This window comes from Peromyscus eremicus, chromosome 4 (genome assembly GCF_949786415.1).
Source record: "Peromyscus eremicus chromosome 4, PerEre_H2_v1, whole genome shotgun sequence".
Taxonomy (NCBI): domain Eukaryota; kingdom Metazoa; phylum Chordata; class Mammalia; order Rodentia; family Cricetidae; genus Peromyscus; species Peromyscus eremicus.
This window is the reverse complement of record NC_081419.1, coordinates 87,690,477-87,708,548: the sequence shown is the minus strand read 5'-3', so window position 1 is coordinate 87,708,548 and position 18,072 is coordinate 87,690,477.

Here is an 18,072-nt window from a genome sequence, read left to right as displayed (position 1 = left end):
TCTATGGCTTATTTTGGACTCATCAGTGATGTAATGATGTGTATTTTCTCCAACATTGTAGTAGAACTGTTTCATGGTAAGATAGTTGTGATCTTGATCTTACCTATTAAAATAATGCCAGATACCAAATATGAATTTTACGGTGTTCTCTTTGTGCTTGGCATTGAAAGAGAGACACCACTCACCGTGTAAGTCTGAGCGCTTCTTTGCTACTGTACTCTTCACAGCTCAAAGTTATAAGTGAAAATCTGGAGGAAAGGATAATTTCCACCATGTGGAATGTGAATAATCAAAAAGTTATGGTTATTTAATGTAATTATGATTTCAAGTCCTTTGGTTACTGTGATTTCAAACATGCTTTCTTTCTCTATTTTATATGACGGCCTCTGATTTGGGCAAAGAAGAAACTGGCCACTGTTAAGTTGTTAGGGACTTTTGTCAGGTCAGAGAGAAACACAACATTGTCACATATGAAGAGGTGTTGCCGAGTCGAGGATGAACTTTTATTGTTTCTCGAAGGTTGACACTTCTGAAACATATTAGGAAACACTTTAAATATTATTTTAAGAGACTTAAACTGTTCATATACAAGCAAATAGAAGACAATGATGGCCACAAATACATATGAACAGAATGTTTCTAAGCAGGAAATCTGAGCTGAAAGAGTGAAAGAAATTCTATTGATTTGTCATTCCTCAAGATATTTAATACCAGCTACATTGTGTATTTAATCTGCTTTAATCATTGTACAACAACAAAGGATTATATAGGCTATAATCTAACTACCTTGCTATGGATGAGGGTGAGGTGGGATTTGATGGTCTCATAAAAGCTAATTTGGCTTAAAGGTTTATAAATCTGTAACTAGAATTTTATTTTCACCATAGTAACATTCTATATAACCTTTTGCCAAAAAAAGCAATCAATAAATTAAACATCTTCTTTTTGTTGTATGTGTGTACTGGTGGTTGTCTCTCAGCTGGGGCTGGGGGCAGGGATTCACTTTATCCAGAAAGGAAGAAGAAGCAAAGTACTGAAATCTCTCTCGTTTTCTCTCTCCCTCTCTCTCAGATTTATTTATTTTATGTGTATGAGTGCTCCATCTGCATGCCTGCCTGCGTGCTAGAGGAGGGCATCGGAACCCACTACAGACAGTTATGAGCCACCATGTGGTTGTTGGGAGTTGAACTCAGGACCTCCAGAAGAGGAGTCAGTGCTCTTAACCTCTCAGCCATCTCTCCAGCCCCCACCCAGATGTTTCTGATCTCCTTTGAGTTCGGTAGCGACACCTCAGCCCCAGGCAGTTAAAGACAAAGGAGGCTGGTTTGTGACTTAATCACCAGCAGTTTTCCCAAACACAGTAGAAGGAATGGTGATATAAGACAGAGGCATGCAGAAAGCAGATGACTTGACACACAGATATGGTGATAGCCTTATAATAGTGGGTTAAGGAGGAAAGATCAGGAGAAGGATTTGAATTAATAGAACAAAGAGTTGTAATGAGGAGAGTGATCAGGAGTACCATGGGCTCACTTGGAGAAGACAAACTTGTTTTTCTTGGAAATATTTTTAAATGTGATGTGCTTAATATCATTCCATAGGACTATAAGGAAAGTGAGTTCTCTGAGATCACAAACGTTTCTCAAAGTTCACACCCCGGACATACAGTATTGTGTGGCCTTAGCTGACAACCCCAGCGACCAGGTGTGTAAAGCGCTAATGTTGCGCATTGTGCTGAGAGTGTCATTTGTATTGTTCCACGGTTCTCAGGATAGCTCAGCTCAGAAGGCACTGTTATCCTCCCTAAGGGAAAGTCTCGAACCCTTGTGGTCTTATTGTTACACCTGGATCCTTAAAAACTGTAAGATTTTTCAGTGGAAGTAAAAATTGTAAAAGAAGCAAAAACCCTTAAAAAATTATAAGATTTTTCTCTCCTTAACAAGAGAAAACAGACCCAACTATTGATTATTGATTAAGGCCATCCATGCTCCTATTAGGCATGAATAGGAGTTCAAGTTCAGAAGCACTAAGTTGAAGCTTTCCCGAAGCCCCTTTTTGTATACTTGGGGGGTGGGGAGTGGGCTGGAACAGTCAGGGGCTTCGGGAAAGCCACATTGAGGAGGCAACATTTGAATAAGGCTGGAAAGCTGTGAGTGGAACTCAACGTAGAAGGCATCCCAGGCTCAGAACAACTTTCTCCCCCACAAAAAAGCAAGGCATATGAGAGTGAATCACTAAAGAGACTAATTTCTAAATTCAAGTCATCCTCCTGCCTCTGTCCTTTTTTCGGACTGGGTCTATAAGCACTTGTCACTGTGCTCATACTCAGCAGATAAACAAATTCTAAAAAAGTAGAGGAAAACATAGAAACATGATAATTTGGAAACCTGGAAATAACAAAAAAGAAAAGAATTATGAAAATAACCAAATAAAAAAAATGGAAGGTTGGAAAACTAGTAACCAAAATAAAAACTCATTAGAAGGGCCCCAAAGCAGATTTGAGCAGGTAGAAGATGAAACATGAGAGAGAAGGGAGAGAGAGGTAGGGGAGGGAAGGAAGGGAGAGGAGGAAGAGACCAAACTCAAATAGGACAACTCTACTCCCAGCATCCAGGAGGCAGAGGAAAGCAAATCTCTGTGAGTTCAAGGCCAGCCTGGTCTATAGAGTGAGTTCCAAATCAGCCAGGGCTACCTAGTGAGACCCTGTATCAAACAAACATACAAATTGAAACCCAACCAAACAAACAAAAATTAAAGATATGAAAGAGCAAACATCATTCTTGACCCTACAAAAATATTTTAAAATACATTGTAAAAAATACTATGAACAACTGTATGAAAACATAGTGTACATAAAAAAAAAAAAAATCAGCTCATGGGCCCAGGAAAGGCAGCGCCAGACACCACCACAGAGAACAAAAATGTGAAGGGGAAGTGGGAAAGATAGAAAAATGGAGTCGTGTGCTATACTGAGAGAGGCGGAACTGGAGATGTGATGGAAGTGACCAGGGATGACTCTGGGCCAGGTCTTCTTCTTGGCATTGGGGAACCTGGCAGATGTCTTTCCTGCTCTCATGGAGCTTGTAGTCAGATGGTAAAGACAAACTTTCAAGAGGCAATAATGACAAGTAGGATTGACTTGGTGCCAAAAAAAAAAGAGGCCTCATACCTTATAGAGACGCTGCCATGGAGACCAACTCTGGGCTTCCAGCTCTGTGTAGCGGTGGGCAGGGCGTGAGAGACACCGAAGAGGCCCCCACCTGCTGCCATGCGGCACAGGTAGAGTGGACACCACTACCATGAACAAGTATGTGGCAAAGAGATGGTAGACAAAGAGAAGCGGAATGGTTAGAGCACTATGAAGAGAGGCGGAACATGAGATGCAAGGGTGGTGAGGAACAACCCGATCTGAGTAGCCTATGCTGCCACCAGAGGCCATGGAGATGGCCTGGCCAATGCTGCCACTGAGGGCCATGTCCATGGGGTCTGGGTTGATGTCCATGGCCCAGGTTACCACCAAAGGTCATGCAGATGCCCCTGGGTCTGGGCTGCCGCCTGGGACCATGTTGATGTCCGAGGGCTGCAGAGAGCTGGCCCTGCCTCTCACCTGGACAGAGAAGGAGAGATGGTTCCACCCATCAACCCCTGCTCTCCTTGCTGCCTTTGGCAGGTGAGAGAGTTGCCCTTGAGAGCAGGAGAGATGGTCCTGTCCCTCAATAACACAGCTCGCAGGAGAGCTGGTCCTACCCTCATCTGGGCAGCACAGTAGAGCTGTCCCTGGTGGTGTATGCTTGGGAGAGCTGGCCCTGAGGGGTAAGTGTGGGAGGACAGCTGGTCCTGCCTCTTGCCAGCTACTGAAGGCAGGAGAGCTGGACCCACCCCTCACCTGGGCAAAGTGGGAGAGCAGGAGGGTTAATCAATTCAACTATCACTCAAGCCCAGATCCAGGGCTTTAAGTTGACCCAACCCCCCAGCATCTGCTCTATCCAAGAACTGCTGGAGCACATGAAGGGGCCAGTCCTGCAGAACCAAAGCTACAATATCTCCACGACATAGGGCAACAACAGGATATCTGAGAGGAGTTTTAGTGAGGATCTAGCATTGAGAGTGTAGGAGAAAGCCAGAGGCCTCAAACCAGGCCAATGACTCATTGCAATGAATATTTTCAAGCAAAACAATTTGGGCAGAAGGTTATACTGGGTGATACACTGTGACACACTGCCGCTTCCACGATGAGATTTTTTTCTCTTTTGGGGGAAAGTTTCAAGGGCAGAGAGAAAATATGGGGGAACTGGGAGATGAGTGGGATTGGGGTGCATGATGTGAAATTCACAAAGAACCAATAAAATGTTTAAAAAATTATAGCAAAACAAAAAGTCTGATTATACTTTTTTTCCTTTTATAAGTTTTACTAAAAGTAGACTAACAGTTTAAGAAAGTCCAACTGTGAAGAATAATAAACCATTAGAAACCTTCCTAAACAAAATTTTGATAATAACCAACCTAATTATGGATTATAGGCTCTTATGACATATTCTAAGTCTTACTTCTTCTTCTTTCCCTTCTAGCTCATGTTTGGGCAAGTTGACTGGAAAGCCAGGCTCCCTAACGTGGCAGTAAATGAATGATCACAGCATGTAAAACCCTGCCTCATGGGGAACCTTAACTCTCTAATTACCATTAAAATCCAAGTAAGTCTCCTCTCCCTACTTTTCCAAGCTATGTTCAGAACAGAACAGGAGTTAATGATCTTTTGTCCCCTTTGGAGTTGTGTGCACCATTATCATCTAAACAACTAAACCAAATTTAGGGAGGATTCCATATTGTTTAGTAAACTACTAATAGGTTTCTTCTTTAAGAGCAGGTGCTAACAGGAAATTTTTACCCATTTCTGTTCAGCATTATACTAGAGTCTCTACCCAGGACAGTTACACTAGGAAAAAAAATGAGAGATTGGCAAAAAAGAAGTAACAATATTTCTATTTTCACATGACATTGTCTTATAGGTAGAATCTTAAGGAATGAACAAAGGAACACAGATAAATTCAGCTAGGATGCAGTATAAAAGACAACAACTAATCATAATTCTATATAATTTTATAGACTGACAAGGAAAAATATGAAAAAATAAGCAAATGATTCCATTTTTCAGTTCTATAGAAAGAAAATATACAAAGATGAAAAGAGTTAGCAAAAGACAAAGTCCTTGTTTGCTGAAACATAAAATATTGCTTACAGATATTTAAAAACACCAAAATTGCCAGGCCGTAGTGGTGCATACTTTTAATCCCAGCATTCGGGAGGCTGAGGCAAGGCCAGCATGGTCTACATAGTGAGTTCTACAATAGCCAGGGCTGTACAGAGAAACTCTGTCTCAAAAAACCCAAACCAAACCAAAACAACAAACAAACAAACAAACACCACACAAAACTAAACTAAACAGTCAATTGAAGGGCAACCTTTACCCATGGCTTGGAAGAACTGGTATTGCTGTATGCAGTCATCACAAGGTCTATCGGCTTAGAAGAACTGGTATTGCTCTATGGAGTCATCACAACATCTATTGGCTTAGAAGAACTAGTATTGCTCTACGCAGTCATCACAACTATCAGCTTAGAAGAACTGGAATTGCAGTCATCACAACGTCTATCAGCTTTCAGCTGGCTTCCTTCTAGAAACTGACAAGCTGATCCTAAAACAAAATCTTAAACTGAGAATAGTCAAAACTATCTTTAAAAACTAACAACATTGAAGGATTTCCTGATCTCAAAATATACAGAAAAAAACAGAAAAATGAAAACAATTGTTACCAGGACAGGCATTCTTCTGTCAATCATTAGGTTTGGAAACAGAAACTCCCATTTCTCCAAAACTCTTTTATCCTAACTCCACTTTAACTTTTCCTACACACCAGTAGCAACTAGTTTCTTAAATTACAAAGTCCCTCTTCTACTTTTTTATAGTTTCATCATTAGTTGATGAAACTATATATATATAGTTATATATATATATAGTTATATATATAGTTATATATATAGTTGTACACCCACAACTCAACACTCTAATCCAGTTTCAAACCATTAATGAGGAAAATAAAGACTTGAAATAAGGTAGTCTTACAGTCTTGATGGATGCATAAAAATATAATTGATAGTGAATGTGTAAGATCCACTGTGAAGTTCTACAACTTCAACATAGCTGTTTGAACTGGACAGAAGTTCACTGAATGCTGTGTATATCGCTCTGTATAAATAAAATGCTGATTGGCCAGTAGCCAGGCAGGAAGTATAGGTGGGACAAGCAGAGAAGAGAATTCTGGGAACAGGAAGGCTGAGTCAGGAGACGCTGCCAGCTGCTGCCATGACAAGCAACATGTAAAGATACAGGTAAGCCACAAGCCATGTTGCAACTTATAGATTAATAGAAATGGGTAGTTTAAGATAGAAGAACTACATAGCAAGAAGCCTTCCACAGCCATACGGTTTATAAGCAATATAAGTCTCTGTGTGTTTACTTGGTTGGGTCTGAGGGCTGCGAGACTGGCAGGTGAGAGAGAATTGTCCTGACTGTGGGCCAGGCAGGACTGGAGAAAACTTCAGCTACAACTGAGATGTGCAGACATTGGGTCTGGCTAATCTCACTGCATTGTGGGGTTTTTTAAGTTCTTTATAATAAAGTTTTAGTTAAAAATAATCCTTATGAATATCATTACATCCACCCCTCTTGGGCACAACAGTAAGGCACTTCTAGACCCACCTTATGTGTACTTTTTGTTTAAAAGGGGTAAAGAGAGTTCTTAAACTGAGCTGGTGTTTTATAAAGATAGGTAAAAAAATCAGCAAACACCTTCAGGAGACAAAGGCAGAAGGAAAGGACTCAAAAATCATAAATAAAAGAGGAGACATCATAACTGATACAGTAGAAATAGGAAGGAATATAAGTGACTACTACGAACAATTAGACACAAACAAACTGAATAGTTTAGAATACATGAGTAAATTCCTTAAAGCATTCAATGCACCAAGGCTAAGTGAAGAACTGATAGAATATCTGAATAGCCCTTGGACTGATGTGAAGTTTAAATTAACAATCATACATTCTCAATTGAGGAAAACCTGGAACCATATGGTTTTAATGATTGGTTTTACAGATTTCAAAAGTTTAAAGAAGAATTAATATCAATTCTTCTCAAATTCTTCCAAAATAATTGAAGAGGAAGGGATACTTTTGAATTTATTATGTAAGACCAGCATTACCCTGACAAAGATATCACAAAAAACTACAGGTCAATTGATTCAAATGTCATTAATAAAATATGAGCAAAGTGAATTACACAGATCAATTACAGTGCAATGGGCAATTGCAGTTATTTTTGGGATGATTGGGCACTCCAATATATAAAAATAGATTAATACAAGATAGTATATTAAAAAGCATATGTGTAAAAATCACACAATAATCCAGTGTATGAAGAAATGGCATTTGTCAAAACTTAATGCCCTCTTATGGTTAAAACCCTCTGGACAAACTAATAGGAGGAAAGTGCCTATTTATACCAAAAGACACTTATAAAGAACCCAGAGCTAGCTACACATTCAGTGGTGAGGAACAGTGAGATCAGAAAAGGGAAAGGATGCTCACCACCACTGTTTCTACCTATTACACTATGAGGTGTTATTGCCATAGCAATTAGGCAAGAAAAATAAACAGAAGATTCCAACAAAAAGAAATAATATATTCAGTAAATCTGCGTTGGGTTTGTGTGTGTGTGTGTGTGTGTGTGTGTGTGTGTGTGTGTGCATGTTCATTTAGGTAAAGGAGTTGACCTTGACTGTTGTTCTCAAGTGCTGTTTACCCGTTTTTTTTTTTTAGACAAAATCTCTCACGTGGCCTGAAACTCTCAGATTAGGCTAGGCTGGCTGGCCAGAGAGCTCTAGGGATCATCTATCTACCTGTCTCCTTCTCCCTAGCACTGAGATTACATGAACATATCATCATGTGGGGCTTTTAAAATATGAGTTCTGAGGATCCAATTTATTCCTATGCTTGCACAGCAAACACTTTACCATCAGGGCTATCATTTCAGTCAACACACACAAAGATAAGTCATTTTTCTAGATTTTAACAATGAGCTACCTGAAAAAAAATTAGGAAAAGTTGTCATTTAAAATAACATCAAAAAGATACTCTGCTATATGCACAGACCAGAGCCTAGCATAATCATTATCAGAGAGGCTTCATCCAGCAACTGATGGGAGCAGATGTAAAGAAAAATCCCACAGCCAAACATTAGGCGGAGCTAAGCAAATCCCGTGAAAGAGAGGGAGGAAAGATTGTAGGAGTCAGAGGGGTCAAGGACACCATAAGAAAATGGCCCAAAGAATCAACTAACCAGCACTCATATGGGCTCACAGAGACTGGATAATCAGAGAGCCTGTGTGAATGTGACATAGGTCCTTTGCATATATGTTGCAGCTGTGTAGCTTGGTGTTCTTGTGGGACTCCTAACAGTGGGAGTGGGCCTGTCTCTGACTCTTGCCTGCTTTGGGGGCCCTTTTCCTCCTACTGGGTTGACGTGTCCAGCCCTGATATGAAGGTGTGTGTCCAGTCTTATTGTAACTTCTTATGGCATGTTTGGTTGATATCCCTGGGAGGCCTGCTCTTTTCTGAAGGAAACGGAGGAGTTGATCTGGGGGAGAGGGAAGGTGGGGGGAGAACTGGGAGGAGAAGGAGGGAAAACAATGGTTGGGATGTAATATATGAGAAAAGAATAAATAAATAAATAAATAAATAAATAAATAAATAAATAAATAAATAAAATTTAAATGTAACATAAAAAAATATAGAAGTTAAATTACCTAAAGAGGTGAAAAACTTGCTTACTGAAAATCGTAATACATTAGTGCAAGAAAATAAAAAAGATGCTCACAAATGGAAAGGCATCATGTGTCCAAAGACTGGAAGATTTAATATTGTTAAATTACCTACAGCAATCTACAAATTCAGTGCAACTCCACTGCAATGAAAATGTAATTAGCATTTTATATAAATAGAAGAAAACATTGTAAAATTCATGAAATCACAAAAGACCACAAAGGAATAAATTAATCTTGAAAAAGAACAAAGGCTGGAGAGACCATCCCTCTTGTTATTAACATATATCGCACAGTCAGAGTAAACATGCATAAAAAAGTAGTAAAAATGTGATATTGGAATAAAGATGGACATTAGCAAATGGAACAAAATAGCGAGTGCAGAAAAAACCTCACGTATATATAATCAGCTGATGTTTGACAAGGGCTCAGTCTACAGAAGGGGAAAGGATCATAGGTTAAACAAATGGCATGGGAAAATTAGTTATACACACACACAGAGTTAAATTACACCACTCTCTTACACCATACACAAAAGAAACTCAAATGGATTAAAGATTTAAATGTCAGACCTCAAAAACTCCTAGAAGAAAATATAGGGAAACAACTCCCCACCCCTCCCCCATCCCGTGTGTGTGTGTGTGTGTGTGTGTGTGTGTGTGTGTACACACCTATGCAAGCATGTATGGAGGCCAGAGGTTGACATTAGGTGTCTTCCTCTACTCTTCTCCATCTTATTTTTTGAGAGAGTCTCTTACTGAACCTGGAGCTCACCAGGTGGCTGGACAGTGAGGTCCCAGGATCTTTCTGGCTCTGCCTCCCTGTGCTGGGATTACAAAGCACACATTGTTATGTCTTACTTTCTGTGTGGGTGCTGAGGATCAAGTATCAAGTGCTCTTACCTACCGACCCATCTAAATCAACAAGGAGTACTATATCAAATTAAATCTTTCTGCATGGTAAACAACCTAATGGAAACAGGCAAACCATGGAAGGAGAAATTACTTGCAAATTATTTAGCCAATAAAAAATTAAAAATGTAAAACAACAGGAGACACTCCTACAACCTAACAGCAAGAAAATAACAGCAGCAACAACAAACATCCACATTACAAAAGAAGATCTACAAAGTCCAACATATACATGAAAAAATACCCAATATCACAAGCCACTATTGAAACAAATCAAAACCATACTAAGACATTGCCTCTTACATGTTTGAATGGCAATTACAGAACAAACCAATGAGAAACAACAAATATTCACCAGAACATAAGGAAGTTGGATTCCTTATGCTCTGTTGGTAGGAGTGAAACATAGTATACCATATTAGAAGGTTCTTCACAAAAGTAGAAGCAGAAGTACCATATGACCAAACCTTACCACTCTCCAGGTATACCACGTGGGTACACTCATGGGTATATACCCAAGGGAATCAGAGTCAGTATAGAATAATGATGTCCGCATCCCGTGTTTATTGTAACATTCACAATAACCAAATTATGGAGTGATCCTCGGTGTCCAACAAGAAGTGAAAAATAAAGAAAATATGGCATATGTATACAATAAGCATCATCCAAGCATAAAAGAACAAAATCAAGTCATTTCCTGGAAAACGAGTTTAAGTGGAGATCACCATATTAGATGAAATAAATCAGATACAGAAAGACATTTTATTTCATATGTAGAATCTATATCTTAGAAAAGACATAGAAGGAGAATGATCACTATTTGGGAAGAGGAAGGGGACAGGAAAAGAGGAGGAACAAGATAGATTAGCTGACCATGACCACAGTACATGACATGTCTTAAAGTGTAAGAAGGAAATCCATTATTTTGTACAATATATATATATATATATATACATTAATTAAAAAGGCAAAAAATTAAAAACAGAATTATCATATGGTCCAGAAAACCTCATCCTAAGTATTTATCCAAAGGAATTGAAATTGAGAATCCAAAATATCAATGTAGTGCCATTTATGACAGCCAGGAGGTAGAAACACCAATTAACAAATGAATGAATTTAAGATCTCTCTCTCTCTCTCTCTCTCTCTCTCTCTCTCTCTCTCTCTCTCTCTCTCTCTCTCTCACACACACACACACACACACACACACACACACACACACACTGGAATATTGCTAAGCCTTTTAAACAATAATTCTGCAACATTGATTGATCTTTAGACATGATGGTGTATTAAATAAGCTACCCAAAGAAAGACAAATATTCCACATATATGATGTCTCTAAGACATCCACAGTCTGTATCAGAGTTGAATGATGGTTTCTAGGGACAGGGTAGGATGTCAACAGACACACTCTCAGTTAAACAAGGCAAGCAGGTTCTAGAGATCTGTTGGATAGCACTGTACCTCTAGTCACTGACACTGAATTTTCACTTGACATTTTATTTAAGGTTGGATTTTATGTTTTACATGTTCAAATAAAATGAAATGCAGGTAATTGGAGATTTTCTTGCATTTAAAATAACTGTTCTCATTGTTGCAGCTCCTTATTCTCATATAAGAAGGCTTACACACTTTTACTAACAAATGAACTTCGTCATTATCTGTGCTTCCTGTTCCCTTTTCCTGTGTGTCATTAGCTACCATAGCACACATTGGAGCTGCTCCACTGGCTTCCAGATAATCTGTCAAGAGTGTAGCATTGGCTCCTGGAGTGTAGAAGCTTACTGCTACATACATCACAGTGACAACTAAAGTCTACATGTGCGGAGGCTTTTAAGAGGGTATAATGTCTTTTAAAGAACTACTCTCTTTCTCTTTCCATACAGTATCACTCGCCTCACTTTTATTTCCTGTCTCTTTCTAGATATGGGTGTGACATGACACCATATAGTAATAATCCTGATGGATTTTTAAAAAGAACTTGAGAGCAAATCTCTAAAAATCCTCTTTAAGGGGATGTCAAGGTGACTCAGCATGTAAAGGCACATACTGCCAATCCTGATGACCTGAGCTCAATTCCCAGGAACCACACAGTAGAAGAAGAAACCAACTTCCACAAGTTAGTTGTCCTCTGACTTCCGCATGTGAGCTGCGGCATGAGGGAATATTCCTGTACAGGCGTGCACACACACGCTCCCCGCTGCACTCCACTCAGAATAAAAAATAAACAAATAAATGTAATAGAAAATTTAAAAGAATCTTCTTTTAAATTTGAATATGGAAAAATAGAAAAAAGACCTTTCCCTCCTCTAGCCTTATAAGTTATAATAAGCTTAGTCTGTTGATACTTATCTCTCCTGGGCATATAGATTAAAGAATGAAGTCCTGTGCATTAAAAAAACAGAGCCAGGAGATGGAGTATCCCATGAAAACAATGTTTTTCCAAACTGAGATACGTTTGAAGTCAGGTATTCCTTTGTAACAGGTGGCACATTTAGTAGGCTTGCACAACCAACACCATCTCACCCATTGTCAAATAGAGTTCTAGTGAGTAATGTGGAGGTTCTGACTCAGAATCCGATTGTAGGCAAGGTGTCATAGAGGCTAAGATCATCTAAAGGCTGGGCTGGTATCTCAACGTGGAGTGCTTGCATGGCTAGTGAGTGGTAGCCCCTGAGCCTCCCAACCTAGAGCTCTTTTCAGAACACACACACAACTTGCTTCCTCTAAAGTAAATGATCCAGGAGAAGGCACAATGCCTTTCACGACTTTATCTTCAAGGTTGCATCCTTTCACGTCTCTTACCTGGTCTGCTAGAATCAAGTCTTCAAGTTTTCCCACGGTAAAGAGGAGGGTACCAAGTCTTTATCTCTCAAGGAAAAAAGTATCAGGAAATTTGTGAATATCTTTTAGAACTATTATGCTCTCAGTTCCACAAATTAATTAATGTCATTTTTGTATTAGCTTGATTTGGTTTTCTGTGACTGGCAATCCAACAGTCCTGGACAATATCAACACTTGAATGTCCTATTTTGTTTTGTCAACTTGACACAAGCTAGCGTTATCTAGGGAAAGGAAACTCTAAAGATTGCCTATAGGCAAGTTGGGGGGTGGGGCATTTTTTAATGATTGATGTGGGAGAGTCCAGCTCAATGTGGGTGGTGTTTTTTCTGGGTAGGCAGTCCTGTTATATTAGAAAGCAGGATGAACAAGTCATGAGGAGTAAACCAGTAAGTAGTATACCTCTGTGGCATCTGCTTCAGGTCCTGCATCCAGGTTCCTGCCTTGAGCTCCTGCTCTGACTTCACTCGGTAATAGAATGTGACCTAGAATTATAAACTGAAATAAACCCTTTCCTCCCCAAGTTGCCTTTTGGTCATGGCATTTATCACAGCAAAAGAAACCCTAACTAAGACACCAAGTCACTAAGAAAGCTTCCAACAGTAATTTTTTATAATTTATTTTTACTGAGCGAACTTATCTCATACAGGCAGAGATGTGTTACACTAACTACTCTACATCTGTGTAATGGTAATGCCTATTGTCAACTTGACAGCATCTAGAATCATCAGAGATGAGCTTCTGGCTGTGTGTGTGAGGGATTGTCTAGATCAGGTTAATTAAAGTGGAAAGACCCACTTTAACTGCTAGACTGAATAAAAAGAAGACAGGTAGCTATCTACTAGCATTTGTCGCACCCGACATTGGCTGATTCCTGGCCAGCTATCTCATGCTGCCAAGACTTCCCCTGCATAATGGAATGAATCCTCGATCTGTGAATCAGGAGAAACTCTTTTGGTCAGGGTATTTTTTTTAAAAATACATTATTTAACTTTATTTTATGTGCATTGGTATGAGGGTGTCAGATTCCCTGGAACTGGAGTTACAGACAGTTGTGAGCTGCCATGTGGGCACTGGGAATTGAACCCGGGTCTTCTGGAAGAACAGCCAGTGCTCTTAATCACTGAGCCATCTCTCCAGCCCTTAGTCTGGGTATTTTATCACAGCAATAGGATAAGGAATGAAGACAACCCATCAGTGGTATCCAAGCTAGTACCGTAGGCAGAACCTTTGCATAGAGTGGAGGTATCTTCCTGTCCAGCCTGTCTAGCACTGTTTTACAGATAGGAGCTAGCAATCGAAGCTGTGGAGGGACCTGTCACACTATCTAGTCCCATCCCCTCCCACTCTCACATTCACATATCTTCAGTCCAGGTCAACATTTTGTATCCCTTGAAATTTTTATATAAATAATCAAATTTGTTTTATTTTCATTGTCCTTATGTGTGCATAGCTTTAAAATTCTTTACTTTTATCTTTGTGCAGTTTCACGAATTCAGTACAGTCATCAATTGCTAGCAAACTAATCTTCTGTCATTCAATTGAGGGCTTTCAAATAAAAAGAAAATGTACTTCTGCATACATTATTTCATTTAATACACCTTAATTTTTAGAGAAATGCAGTACAGGTATTTCCATGATTTCCATTTAGATGTGAATAAGCTGAAACCAGGGGTGAAAATGATTTGCAAAATGCTGCATGAGCGATTGCTTTTTTTTTAATTCCATAGGAACATGTTTTGGAATTAAGAGCAAGTCAGGAAAAACATTTTTTTTCTTTTCTTTTGGTTTTACACTGTGAAGGGAGATGTACAGTGCATGAAGTTGATAAAAAGTAGAATTTGTGTGACATTAGTGTGACCCATTCACACTGGGTAATTTTGTTTTATTTTATTTTATTTCCAGTAATGGATATTGAATCTACAGTCTTGCATGTGCAAAGGAAAGTGCCCTATGATAGCACCAACCTAATCAATGAGATTTTGATATTGATGAGCAGCTGTAATGGGGTTGGTTGGTCAGGAACCCACTTAGGGACACACTAGGAAGAATTTGATGACATAGATCAGCTTCCTACTCCAGGTCAGACTGTTCATTGTTTCACTTGATCCACATGCTGGAATGTGAGAATGTTTCCCCCACATCACTTTGCAGGAGTCCACTTTGGCTGTGCTTATAGTAATGAGAGAATTTCAAAGAGGAAGAACCCATAATGTCTCCCAGGCATACTACAAAGGAAATATAAGCCATCAGATAGTAGGAGCTGGGTCTGGGCCAGGATAACTCGACTCTTCTTGTAGAAGGTGCCATGGGATCTATAGTGATGGCAGGTGATGGGAGAAGCCTCCTCTACTTTATGTCTTGTCTGAAAGATGATAACCATGATAATAAATTTAGTGCCACATTCTTTACAATGCGTCCATCTGACTCCTAGAACAAAGCCATAAACCATAATGGGATCCATGATGCTTTCAATTATTTGACATTCATTTCTGCTCTTCACTTTTTTTCCTCTTCTGACAAAATTGGGCTTTGCTGATTATCCTTCCTGCCGTGATGGGAGAAGGTGGAACAAGGTACACATTTTAGAAAGCAGGGGAAATTGTGCCCATCAAAATCAAGCCTAGGAACTCTAATGGGGAAAGAAAATGTTTTTGCCATCATGTCTGCTATAAATATACAGTCATATTGTAATACACAGTCTTCTCAAGGGTACCCCAGATTCTTTTAAGAATTATAGGCAATTGAATGGTATTGACACCCCAATTAAGAAAAGTAGTTTTTTTAGTTAGCAGTTAGGATATGTTTGTTGCTCTGACTTTTTTTTTTCAAGTATGAAGGCATTTCACCAAGTTTTGGGGATGTTATACTGAAATCCAAAGAGAGGCTTGGATTTGGAAGGAAAGGAGAGGGGATAGAAGTGAGTTTTAAAGATAAACTGTTTGAGTTTCTTGCCATGAGTCTCAGCACTGATAATTTACTACTCTGGTTATTGGGTGGTTTTGTTTTTGGAGACAGAGTTTCTCTGTGTTGCCCTGGCTGTCCTGGAACTTGCTCTGCAGACCAGGCTGACCTTGTTTTTAAGGCTAACAGAGTTCTTTTCTTCCTTCATATTTTCAGATACTATAAACCCTTGAATGCCAGATTCGTACCAAATTCCCCCTTCAGTGCTTACTCATTATTCAAGAGGAGCTGGCCACAACTCAAATCAGAATTAAAGAGCTGTTCATGCAAGTGAAATGTGAAATGTGAAAATCCACTAAATTCCATCTGCACCATCAGAAACCATAGCCCTGCATTCTTACTCTTCCCCTCCCCCCTCTTCCTTTCCTCTTTGAGATTTGTCACATAATCCATTGAAAATCTCTCCATACTCACCTCTCACCTGAGGCTATCCATACTGTGAATGACAACAGCCTTCCATCAACAACTAATGGCACACTCGGTAATAAACTATGACTTAAGACCAGGGAGAAGAATTGTGCCTTGGAGAAGGTTATCAGTCTAGGATCATGGCCATATCTTGGTCATTTGTCTTCTTGATTTTGATTGTCAAAAAATCCTTCACCTGAAAGATTGGGAAAGGTGAGAATAACTGAGAAGGAACAAGGCTATAGGACAAGACATGAAGATGGACAATTTCATTCTGTTTTGTGAGCTTCCAGGAGGCACTTATGAAAGAAACTGAAATTAGTGGGAGGAAACTGTAGTGAAAGGAAACGTATACATGAGACTGAGACAAACAAGCAATGGGAATTCCTAACCAGAATCATCATATCGGGGAGTGAACCAATTGTGTTAACCAACAGTTAAACGCTGCTGGGAGCTTTATTTGGTGTCTCAAGCACAGATCCATTGACATTGCCTGGAGTTTATTCTGTATTTTTTGAATGAGGAATTGGTAAGAGTGGTACCAAGTAACTGGAAAATATTAATGCGGATACTTCATTGATTACTCCACTTTGAAACAATCTGAAGGAGGAAATATTCTGTGTTTGTGTAGTTTGCTCATGGTAGAGTCATACATGTGTGCTAACTGAAGACACCATAGTTTTTAATACTGAGAAAGGCTTTTACATTGTTATAATGCTCTCTCCTAAGAGAAAGGCTTTTACTTTGTTATAATGCTCTCTCCTATTTAGGAGGAAATCATGAATTTGTACAGATACAAGCACATTTCTAGGCAAGGAACACCATTTATATTTCTTTTAAAACTGAATAATTTACAATAAGACAAATTTGCTTTTTATGACAAAAATGGAGGGGGAAATGAACATAAGCTTTCAACTAGACTTTCAGTGACTCAGTCCTAAACTGTGACTTGGACATTAAAACAAATTCAAATAGTGCAATGAAAATGTATTCTCGACTACCAAGTTAGCTCTGAAAACTAGAATTTTCTGGTTTGGGGGACTTGGGTCTAGATGGGGTTTGGTCACAGACTGGCCACAGTGGCATGGGCATGGCTTTGAGCTCTTGAAGACATCACAGATGAGAAGTGAGACTTGGGGACAAAATTATCAGTACATTTTTATATGACCCCACAGAGCTTGTTTCTCTTTGAAAATATATGGGGTTTGACTGATTCTCCCTATCTGCTTCCCTGAGAGCTGAAAAAGTCATGTTCTCTAGACCCCATGAATATGAGAGAGTGGATGAATCCCGCTAGGGGTAGGTAATGTGATCTGCCTTTTGTAGCAAGCCAGAAGCCAGATGTCCCCTCCCCTTTGATCTGAATAACACTTTAGACTGCAGACAATAAGATTGGTTTTAAATTTATTGTCTCTTTGATTTCTGCATTCTAATGCTTTTTAAATTCTTTAAGCAAGACAAGGCTATATATAGGCAACTGGGGTGGTTCAGTGAAGGCCCAAAACTTGCCAGTAGCTTATGCGTGGGCCAGGCAGAGTCTCCTGCACATTCTCTGTAAGGAAACAAAGCCACTTTCCTTGGGGCAGGAACTTCAATCCAGTCATTTTACCCTGAAACAAAGGTTCCGGCTTTTAGTCTCAGCCAAGCCCATAAAAATGCCCCCTTCAGAACATCTCTCCTAGAAAAGCACTGCAGAAGTCTGATTTAAGTGAAGGTGCTCCAATCTGAGCCCCTTCCTCTGCTGCTGTGCCTCTGCCCCTCTGGGAAAGATTTCTTTTCATCTTGTTCTTCCCAGTGCCATAACCTCTGTCAGCCATCAGTTGGGGCAGAGTTTAATTTCACTGTGGCTATGGAGCTGCAAATGTGAACCCGGCTTCCTCCAGGGGGCCAGATATGAGGAGTTAGGTAGCCTTTGGGAACCTCACTCAGTGGCTTTCACTGAGCAATGTAAAGTAGGCTCCCAATTGAACGGCTGAAGCCATTAGGCCGAGTGTCCACCCACAAGGGCATCTAACTACAAATGATGGACCCCAAGAAGACAGCCCAGTATGGGCAGAACACCCGCTGCTGGT